This window comes from Triticum aestivum, chromosome 5D, assembly GCF_018294505.1.
Source record: "Triticum aestivum cultivar Chinese Spring chromosome 5D, IWGSC CS RefSeq v2.1, whole genome shotgun sequence".
Lineage (NCBI taxonomy): Eukaryota > Viridiplantae > Streptophyta > Magnoliopsida > Poales > Poaceae > Triticum > Triticum aestivum.
In genome coordinates this window covers 403,366,617-403,378,321 of record NC_057808.1, presented here as the reverse complement: position 1 = coordinate 403,378,321, position 11,705 = coordinate 403,366,617, and positions in this window count along the sequence as shown.

The window sequence follows — 11,705 nt, the reverse complement described above, 5'->3', positions numbered from 1 at the left end:
ATTTCGTCCGGCCGGAGGCGGACACGTCCGGCGCGGCGCGAGGGGAGCGGGTTAGGGTTTGCCCGCGAACGTTTTTCGGGAGAGATGCACTTATATAGCTAGAGGGAGCTAGGAGAGTCCAAATGAGGTGCGGTTCTCGCCCACACGATCGTGATCGAACGACCTACAGCATGGAAGAGAGTTTGCTGGGTTTTGGGCTGGTTTTGAGGGGGGGGTTTTGCTTCAACACACAAATGGACTTTGCGGTTGCCCAGTTAACCGTTGGAGTACCAAACGATCTCCAAATGGAACGGAACTTGACCGGTGGTCTACCGGTGGTATACCAAGGCCACTTGACAAGCCTCGGTCCATTCCGAGAATGTTTGACACCCGCTCACGAAAGAAAACAAAAGGGGTGCACCGGAGGAGATAGGAGCGCCGGATTGCAAAACGGACAACGGGGAAAATGCTCGGATGCATGAGACGAACACGTATGCAAATGCAATGCACATGATGACATGATATGAAATGCATGACATGAACAAAATGCAAAACGAAAGACAAAACCCGACCACGGAGGGAATATTAGAACACATATCCGAAAATGGCAAGAGTTGGAGTTACAAATATGGGAAGTTACATCCGGGGTGTTACATGCATGCACGTATAGGTTGAGCGTGTGTCTTGCGTCGTGTGCTGTGTGCATGCAGGCGTGCGAGTGTTTCGTGCGTGCAAGGGTACGTTTTAGTGTTGCATGCATGGGTGCGTACGTGCGTGTGTTCGTGAGTGCATGTGTACGTGTCAGTGTTGCACGCCTACATGCGTGTGTGTCTTGCGTGCGTGCATGTGTACGTGCGGGGTGAGGCTACACGTCAGTTGACTGACTTTTTCATCTCTGGTCATTAGATTTTCCAGCCGTTGGATACGAAATCAAGGGCCTCCAGTTTATCATCAAACTCCACCCCCCTTGAGCCGCCAGCCACCACCGGCCGAACCGCCAGCCCCCGCCGCCCGTGGCCGGCCCGCCCTCCCCGAAACCACTACCCACCGCCGGTCCGCCGCCGCACCGGCCATCCCTCTAGCCACCCCCCCACCCCCACCGAGCTTTTTCTCCGGGGATCCCCACCCCACCGGCCAATGAACGCCCCCCCAACCGCCGGTGACTGCCAACCAGAGGTCTCACGACTTCGAATACCCACCGACCACTAATTTATTACCATTTCTGTCCTTCATATACACGCTGACGGGTGGGCCCTATGGTAATGTGCGCTGCTGAATGTGGACCGTTCGACTGGTTAATTGATCATGTTATCAACAAATTACGGAGCTGTATCGTGAGCCAGTGACCGTGTGATCACCCTAAAATGTACTCCTATTTTATTAACACAGTACAGTCTCAAACTATCATTTTTCTTTCATATACGGGCTGACAGGTAGGCCCCACGGTTACGCGCCCCGATGGTGCAACACTAGTTGCGCCGCGTGGAACGTTTGACTGGACAATTGATTGTGTCATCAACAAAATACGGAGTTGTACGGGTGAGCCAGTGACCGTATAATCATGATATGTATTTGTTTAACACGGTACAGACGCAAGGGCTCATATATACGCGCAAGCACTCACCGCTATAAGCACACACACGCGAACTCTACACCTATGAGCACCTTCGAGAGAGTGGGCCAGCATATATGATCTTGAGATTTTACGAAGTCACCATAGGTGCCTCGTAGTCGAGTGGAACGTCTCCTCCCACTGAACGTACATCGCCGGAAAATACTGAAATTAGAACTAGATAAATGCGAGCACCGGGACTTTAACCTTGGTGGGCTCGAGAAACCACTGTCCTCTAACCATCCAGCCACATGTTGGTTAGCACGACAAAATGTATGTGGTGACCGTGATGAGCTTATTGTGAATTCCAGTGACCATATCGTGCTTTCACTTCAAATACAATGACCGTAAGTGTCGTCAACAAAATACGGAGCACGCATCAAATGCAAAGTCCGTCAGCGTCATCAACAAAATATGGAGACGTATCGTGAGCTAGATACCGTTGTACTATTGTATATGCTTATTTTCTTAGTGGCCGATTGAGTGTGTGGTGTGGTGGGCACATCATTTCTAGTTGTCGTGGGTCAACATGAAGACTCATGGGTCGGTTCCATCCTGCGCCACATATAGGTTGGACTGAGACGTGTTATACGAAGACCCATGTGGAGGACTCGGCGTACAACACGAAGCTACCAGAGTCGCGGAGGACTCTATCCCCACTGGTGATAAGCCGACTATATATGATTTGTGACCCTAGGCCCTTAGTATGTTATACAAGCTTGGGGGCTAGTTCCTCAATAGTATACACACACCCACAATGCATGCTATTCACGTGTACTTTGTACACACCCCTATCACTAATATACAGTACCAGGAGTAGGCTCTTTCTTCAACTGCAAGGGTCCGATCCGAACTAGGGTATAACTTTGCCTCGTATTACGATCCATCCTAACAGCCAGGGGTATCCTACCGAATGATATGATGAAATCATATCTGCCAACTACTAAGAGAGAGGTGTGTCGGGGGGCGCAATGTGTGCGAGAGAGGCCTAAAGATAATGTGCGTGCGGGAGACACGTAGGCACATATATGTGCGTATAGAGGGCTAGTAGAGACCGTGCATGTGTATATATGCATGTGAGAGAAATAGTGTTTTCCAACTGAGATTAGTGAAAAGAGTGGTACATAGTAGTCAGAAAGAGAGAGAGAGAGAAACAGAGAGAGCATGTGCGTGAGACACCCCGACACCCTGAGAGAGATTGTGAGCATGTGTGAAAGAGAAATGCCGATGCATATAAAGTGTGTGCACTTATGCGTTAGATAGAGAGATATATAACGCGTTTGTGAGAATGGGGCGAGGCATAGTGCATCTACGTGTAAAAGGCGGTTCTACGCATTAAATTAAAATATAAATGGCATTATTATTTTTGGATGAGATCATGAATTTTGCAAATTGCGTATGGACGAAATTGTCTATCAGACACCCATACTCTATTGAATTCTAGCATGTCCATGTGTTTATTTTATATTATCGATCCATAGAGTGAGAACGGTTTGAAATACAGGCAATGGATGCTTTTGCAATTCATATATAAACATTAATTAGTGCACTCCATGTTGTTAGTGTGAAGCACTTTATACATTTGTCACTTGCATGGATACATTCCAAATTGCTAGCTACGAAATAGAATACATGTCGAATTCAACATAAAGGGGGTTTCGAAGATTCGAATTCATTGGAAGAGCATTCATCTATTTGAACCCGAGATAATGGCATTTGTAAATCAGATGTAAAAGGGGGCATCAATCTTTATTGTGAGTTTGAACATGCTATATATATTCATACGCATATCTAACTTTTTTTTTGCAACCAAGGAGATTATATCTGGAACCATGCATGAACTCAGGTAAGTTGCATATTTTTTAATATATACTCGTGTACAATGTATATTCAAATGTACCCCCTCCATTCCAAAATAATCGTAGCTTTAGGATTTTCAAGAGTAAAGATTTGTGAAGTTTGACAAATCCTGAAAGTTCAATTCAAGAGAACCGAAAACGTTAATGCTTCTGCTCCCAAATATTGAACGAAGCGCCAAATAGGCCTCTGATCACCCGAAACCGCGCGAGACTAATGTTTTGGTGGTAGGAAATTAATGTCCTGACTCTGGCCCGTGTAGCCTATCGGCCCGATGTCCAAAGGTCTAAACCGGGGTAGGTTTGTAACTTCACCAAGACGCCAGTCTCAACCACCTCCGACAAGCATTCATACGCCGTGGGCGCCTACCTATGCGCTCGGCCGAAATCTATCCCGCCCACATTTGGGACACCTGACATGACTGTCCTACCCCCAATCCGTAATATGTCCGAAATTTTAGATGGGGGCAAAGTTTGTAACTTTCCCCAAATTTCAAACAAGCGCGTCTCAAACTGAAACATTGTTCCCCCTTAGTTCCCTGCCTCCCTCCGTTTCCCCATTAATACTCCGTGGGCGCGAAAACACCCTCTCCACCAGCCGCGAAACCCCAGCCTCCTCCGTCCTCCACCCCATAGCGGCGAATCCACCGCCGCTCTCATCCATCACGCCAGAGCCGGTACCCCGACGTCGTCGTCCAATGCAACCGCAACCGCAACACCCTCAAGGACTTTGCAGCTGAAGCCGGGGCAGAGCTGCCTCCACGATGCCGACGTACGCCGTACCAGAACCACTCCGACCACGCCGTCCTACGCCTCACTGCTGCGGCTCCACTGTCGCAACCGTCCACCGCACCGGAGCAGTTCCCGCTACGCCGTCGTTCGCCGCCTCGGATCTGCTTCCCCGCCGCCGACAGACGGCCACCGCACCACACTCAACAACTTGGCCATGGGTTCGTCCAAGGCTGCACCGTCCTCCACAACTTCTGGTTTCTGGCGAACAACAAGAAGATCGTCGAAAAAACAGAAGGAGGACACATCACTGCCAGCAGAAAGAGGTACTCCTCTTCCCTTATTCGTGCAAATCTGACGTCTCCGCTCACGCCGTATTCAACCCAGGAAAGAAACTAGTTGAGCGCTTCATACTGCATCTTCTTCGTGATACTAAATGCACAAGGTTTCCTCCCTTTTACTATTTCACCTTTGCTAGAGGTCAGTAGCCCGCCTGGATTTCAATTCAGGGTCAGTCGAACCGCAATTAAAAGAAGCAGCACCCGCTTAGGCGTGCGGAGCACCTAGTCCGCCTGTTCCCCGAGGAAGCGGCGCATCGGTGTCTATCATAGGGGTGTGGGGCGCAGGAGCTGCTTGCGCCCGATCTGGAGGTCGGCGGGGCTTGAATGGATGGCCGGGGGGGCGGTGCCAAGCACGGCGGTGCAGTGAGGTTGAGGGGAGGGCGCAGGCAGGGGAGGAATACTGGGCCGGTGGTCACTGGCGTTTCGAGAAAGATCGTCAACACTGACTGGCTGGAGGTAGATGATGGCGATCTGCCCGTTCTTTGTACATCGGACGATGCAGAAAAAATGGACTGACCTATTTGCTTTCAGTCGACTGTTATTTTCATAGAATCCTGTAGTAATTTAGTGTGCCATGCATGTTGTAGAGCTATCATATGTCTCCCGTCATTTATTTCTCACCGACCTGCTATTTGCTACCTTTACACTGTACTAATTGTGCACACACTTCACCCATACTCACACTATTGTTTTTTATGCATGGGTATTTCATACTCTGACGCAGTGTTGATGAATGCAGAAAAGAAAAGATAGAAGTCGCTCCAGTGTAATTCGAAGATAAGCACTAAGCGTTTCAGCGCTCTAATGGGTGCAGTGTCAGCAGTTGGAGACAGTAAACGTAGCTCTGCAGTTGATGATCTCAATTGTCACACACAACCATCCCAGGTGCTTGCTTTAACTTCGCGCTGTCAAATGTGGTTGCATGTTGCATATGGTGTCTAGCTTGTATTGCTTCCAATTTGGTTAAATTGCATCTGCTTACTTTACACATTATACCTTTGATAATGACATGCCTTCCTGTTTTTGATACATACTACATATGTCTATTAACCATGTTCGTACATCAAACTAATGCTCTTTTGTATCCCTCGTCAATCACTTATGATGAGAAAGTCACCCGAGTGGGTTAGTGTGAGACGCCCTACTCGTTTAAAGAGTGAAGTGTCATCCTCCCCACATGATTCTCAAGAAACAACAAGGCTAAATGAAGATAGTCAACGTAGCTCTCTAGTTGATCACCGCAATTCCCCCACACCACCATCGCAGGTGCTTGCTCTTACTTGGTAGTGTTATATGTGGTTGCATGTTGCATATGGTGTCTACCTTGTAATGCTTCCAATTAGGGTAAATTGCATCTGCCTAGTTAACACATTATACCTGTGAATATGACATGCCTTCTTGTTTTTGGTACATACTACGTCTTTCTATTAACCATGTTCTTACATCAAACTACTTTTCTTGTGTATCCCTCATCAATGCTCCTAATTTGTTAAATTGCATCTCCTTAGCTTACACAATATACATTTGAATATGACACACCTTCCTGTTTTTGGTACATACTACATCTGCCTATCACACCATGTTCTTACATCAAACTATTGTTCTTGTGTATCCTGCGTACCTCCCGAAGTGCAAGATTCACACGAGTACGAACTGTTGAACCTCCCGAAGAGGCAAAGAGCCAAGCGCAAGGTTTTATAGGAGTTGTCGTCCTAGTAGGAGTGTACTACAACTATAGCGAACGATGCTATTGTATGATGCCGCCACGTCACGTATATCCAAAGCTGTGCCACCTTTTTTTCTCAAAGAGCGTGTTGGAGCCCGTGCAACAACCACACAAGTTGGACATACACATAACACATTTACTAGTAATAAATTCTAAAGGACAAATGCCAGTATGCCACACAAGTTCATCTCCAATTCATGTGATAAATTTGTGCACGACTAGTCTACATATATTCATAGCGCTATCGTTCACAATTACCGTACTCCACTTACACGTTATAGATGGGCCACATGTCCTCCTCCAGGTTCCAGTCCCAGGTGTTCTTCATGGATGGCACGATCCATAGCGGTGGGCAACGGGAATCATTGTCGCAGATTTCTAGTCTAGTTCCACACGATGGAGAATCATCCAAGCTGAAGCGGCATAAATCAGGGATAGCGTGTCCCAGCATGACGTTCATCCGGTGGTGCGCACTGAAGACACAACCATGCTTCATGAACGGCAGGCCTTCCGTGTCATGCACGGAAGGTGGCATCCGCTTCACAATGGGGTAGATGTCCCCGATGAAAAGCGAGTACTCTCCAAGAGTGTTCCTCGGCACCCACGTAGCATCACGGGGGTCGAACTCGGCGCCGTTCATCTGGTACACGCGGCATCCCAAATCTGGACACATGGTGACGTACATAGTCAAGGTCCATGCATAATAATGTTGTGCTCAAATATGGCGGTCAGTAATACTGTGCAGCAAATAGTACTACTCCGGTATAGAGGAAGTAAAATAACCGGCTTATTATATATAGCCACTCTTGGCTACATGGATGAGATAGTAAGACATGGAAAAACAAAAATGGTGGCAGCTAGTGGGTTCAAGTCTTCAAGGGCCTAGCTAGCTATACGCTTCCTCCATGGTAAAAAGTACTCCTACTAGTACTACAAAGTATACTACTAGTACAACAATGAAAGAGAAGGCGAGAGGGTTAAAAAATGGAATACCTGGGTAGATGGTGACGGTCCGATCATGGTAGATTGTGTGACCATGTTGCACATCAGTGGTACCATGGGTAACGACTACTAAGATAGTTGATCCCAATATGCCAAAGTCAGCTACAAGGTTCCAGGTTAGACCGAATCGCGGATGCAAATGCACATCCAGGATCGGCGATCTTATTTTGATCGGGGGATGACTGTCCCTGCAAAATAATGGAGTACCGTTAGGGATGCAAATGATGGTTTGTGCATTCCATTTGTAATCTCCCGTACCGTAGGATGGCAACCAGATGAAACAAGTCCCCTGGCTTGTCACCGCGAAGATGCGGCCTAGATGGCGCACGACGTCTTCGAACATGTAGGGGTACAAATCTGCCGCCGCCAACATGCGCGAGCCTCTGCCGTTACTGCCTCTTGCATTGATGGCAATCCTTATGTCGATCACCGTGATGAGATAGTAATCGTCGTAGCCACGTCGCTTTGTCGGCGGGTCCGCAATTGCTATCTTCTTCAATCTCATGTAGGCATCATCATATGTATTCAAGCCCAGCCAGTCCGGAAGGCCGATCCCAATGGTGGAGAAGGGGTCTACCGGAACGGCCGCACTGATGTGGATGTTGTGCAAAATGATGGTGATATCCGGCCGGAGGTATGCAAGCCAATCTTCGTTGGCACCGACCCAGACCTATACATGTGGGCAGCGGAGAAATTACGGGATGGAAATGGAATAACTAAGTACTACATGATCAAACTCCATTACTGACCTGCTAATCGGACAAAATCCGACTAACTCTCAACGTTGGCAACTCTAGCGGAGTCAACGTGCAACCATGGCTAGGGAGCGGTGGACTGTTCGAAGGATTATCCCATAGAAGAACCTTCTCCTTGAGGACGCATGGAAGACCAACAAGCATGGCCTTTTCCCAAGCCTGTTTAAGCAGCGTCTTGAAAAAGTTGGTGCAGGAAGCACCGAGTCTTGCGGCGGTGAGGACGTCGGAGTGGCGTGCGATTTCTCCCAAAGGATCGTCGTCCAAGCTCTCCCAGCCCCGACGAGGAGGAGAACCGCCTGGCGAATCCATGGTTGCAGCGACGAACTGCCTTCTCTTCGGGGGGAGGGGAACTGGCGAGGAGGAGATAAGAGCGTAGTAACCGCAGGGCCTCGTCCCTTCCAACTGTAGATCGTTCCTCAGCGAAGGGGTGAGGCTATTATTTACTACTAGTACTAGCATTATGGAATGTTATGGGATTGCATTATACTGTAAATAATAGCACTAGTAGGAAAATTTTGGCACTAGGTAGTAGTTTTTGGCGTGGATTAAGAAGTTTTGGGTATGTTTTTGCCATTTTTTGTACACGCCAACTAGTGTCAAAAAACGTCTTACATTATGTGACTGAGGAGTACGTACTCGTACTGTAGCAGTACTAGTACTACTTTTCTCAACTAGTAGTGTGATGTACTGTACTTCTAGTCTAGTCTAGTATAGTGCACCAGTTTTGAACTCTTGAATCTCAGGGCCAAGGAGCTACAGTTGGAAGTGGAGGGTACTACTGTTCTCTAGAACCATCGCTGTACTATCAATGCAGGGGAAGTACACTTGCGTAGTGGCCTAGTGGGTACTCTCGGTGCTCTATTCAGTCGCTCCTCTCATGTAGCTGGCCTACTCAGTCGCTCCTCTCACGCACATACTAGCAGCCTGTTTATCAGCGATGGTTACTGCGGGGGCAGAACATTTGAGTTATTTGATACAGCGAGACTAGGCTTTTCGCTTCCATTTGTGGAGGTGTAATGGATCTCGTCGAACTTTGTTAGTAGTTCCTTGTTTATGAATGAGATGAAGCAAAGCTTTTGCCTCCATTTCAAAAAAAACACGCCAAGAGGAATTTCTTTTATAGTAGAGCCGATAATGGAGTGAAGTCCATGCATGCAACGCCACAAGCGACAGAGTAGTAGTAGAGCACTTTACGTATAGAGCCATATTGCACAGTTCCCAATGCCCCGCCAGGCTTTTCCGGCTCCTCGGGCTTAATTGGGAGGCACTAGTTTAAATATGCTACTAGCTGGAAGCTGCAAGCGAGGTGCGGCTAGGGCGAGCACGCGAGCCACGGGATGCTGGGAAGGAAAACCCGTTCACGTGGCTAGGCTGTCCAGTGCACCCAGATTATGGGGCCGCACGTCCGTTTGACTTCAAAACTCAAACTACCCGTGTAAAATATTGGCTCGCAACGAAGTGTAGTAGCATTATTTAAAAAAAAAGGCCGCCGTGCGTTCGGCCGGGATCGAACCCACAAAACGAGGTATACACTCCCGCGACCACTAGTAGTACTCGTTGGAGTACAACGCAACCTAGAATCGCCTTTTGTCGCTAGTAGTACGTACATTGTTCCGTACAAGAAACCCCTAATGGTTAATAGTATAGCCAGCTGCTGGCTATAAGCCAGTGCCATGTCATCTACAGCCCATCTTATAGCCAACATGTACAATAATAGATCAAAAGAGTGTACTAATTTTTTATTATGTGGCCCACTTCTCATTCTCACAAAGTGCCTAGGGGCACGTGCTAGAGCTGGCTCTTCACGAAGAGCCCGCTTACCTTCTCTCTCCTCTTCTCTTTCCTCCAACTAAGAAGAAATATACTAGTTTATTTCTTATAGCCCGCTGACTCAGCTCTATTGTACTGGCTCTAATAATGCAAGAAATCACTAAAATGCCAAGAAACTACTACCACTTGCATACGTGGCGGACTTAAGATAAGACTACCTTATCAACCATTGTACATGCTCTTACCAACAAAAATCCTCGAGTGACCTCCTACCTCCGGCACGTCCACCTAGTCATCCTCGGCCATGGGATGCAGCTACCGCCGCCGGCAGAAGGCGAGGTAAAAACCGCCGGCGGTGCGGAGCCCATGTTGCGGCAGCCCGGATGCCAGCTCCGTCCGGCGCTCGCGGGCGCTAGCTAGCCAAGATAGCTCCGTCCAGCTGCTTGTCTACAAGGTTTTCTAGCTAGATTGGCACGGCAGCGCGGCGGCTTGCTCGCGCGCGCCGAGCTAAGGCCAGCCATCTGGCTCGAGCGAAGGCCAGTGCGGCGGCTTGCTCGCTCGTGAGTCACGCTCGGGCCAGCCTGCCAACCCGTGCGGAGGCCACCGCGGCGTCCAGCCCGTCCGGCGGAGCGGCGGCCAACTCGCTCATCATCGGCGCCACCGACGAACACGCATCAGTACTGTTTCAAGTAATGTTCAGGTAAAATAATGATTTGAGGGGGAATAGCAGGATAGAAGGTCACATGTGGGTCCCTCGTGTCAACGGTCAAACAAAATGTGTTGGTTTAAGCTGCCTCTCAGCACGGACGTGTGGGTCAACCCTGTCATAAATGGGTTTAAACGAACCTAATCGGTAGGAGTACTAGGTAGTTTTTGGCGTGGATTAAGAAATTTTGGGTATGTTTTTGCTATTTTTTGTACAATAGATTCTTCCTAGGGCTGGTTGAAAGTGGTAGTTTTTTGTTAAATACTCTACATATTGTATGTAGGAGTGAAAGTTAAGCTTTGGAAGCCAATAAGCAAGGCTAGTTACATAGTGCATATGTGTACATGATTGAAAGTAAATATCAACCATGAGTGACTAATATCTTGATGGAAAACTCGAAAATATGGAATACTAGCTAAAAAATGCATGGTTGGAAATACTAGCAATGTTCATGTCCGTTGCAACGAATAATAATTAGAATAATACTTATTCACAAACTTGGTACAAAACACTCTAATTTTGATATACATATGTCACTAGAGATATATTATGTTTCAATTAGAATATATTCCTTGGGCTGTTTTCGTGAGGTCAGGGAGGGATGTGGTTGGTTTTAAGATACTAATTATGGGTTTTTCTGCAAATTGGTAGACAAGTGGGATGTTGGTGAGAAAAGGCAAAAACTTACCTCACAATCGTTAGATGTAGATCTAATGGTCAGAAACAACGGATGGCAGACACACCAGCATCACCAACTTAGTCTTGTGTAGGAGTACTAGCAAGATCCGTGCATTGCACGGAACATCAAGATGCATTTTTTTAAAAACACTTGTTGTGATTGACCCTTGCGGGAGTAATCCCATGTGTAAAAACTAATGATATCTCGAGAAATATGAGATAAGGTGAAGAGGAGTGGGGTGTGGTGGTGGTTGGTGGTCGGACTGAGCGGAGGCATGGGGATTGACGACGCCGGCAGCGGCCACCAGGCCAGTTTGTTCCAGAGGCTTCCTTTCTTAATTGCTCAACAATGAGGTTTGTTGGAGATAAGGATGAATGAGGGAAGGCCTTGTCTGCAAATGTGGAGAGGGGTGCGGGTATCTTTTAGTTTAATTTCCATCCGTCAGATATAGATTGGACAGTCTATATTGCAAGATGGCACACATACCATCATCACATACTCGGTTTTTTATAAGAGAAGAAATATAAGTATGGAGATACAAACGTATTAT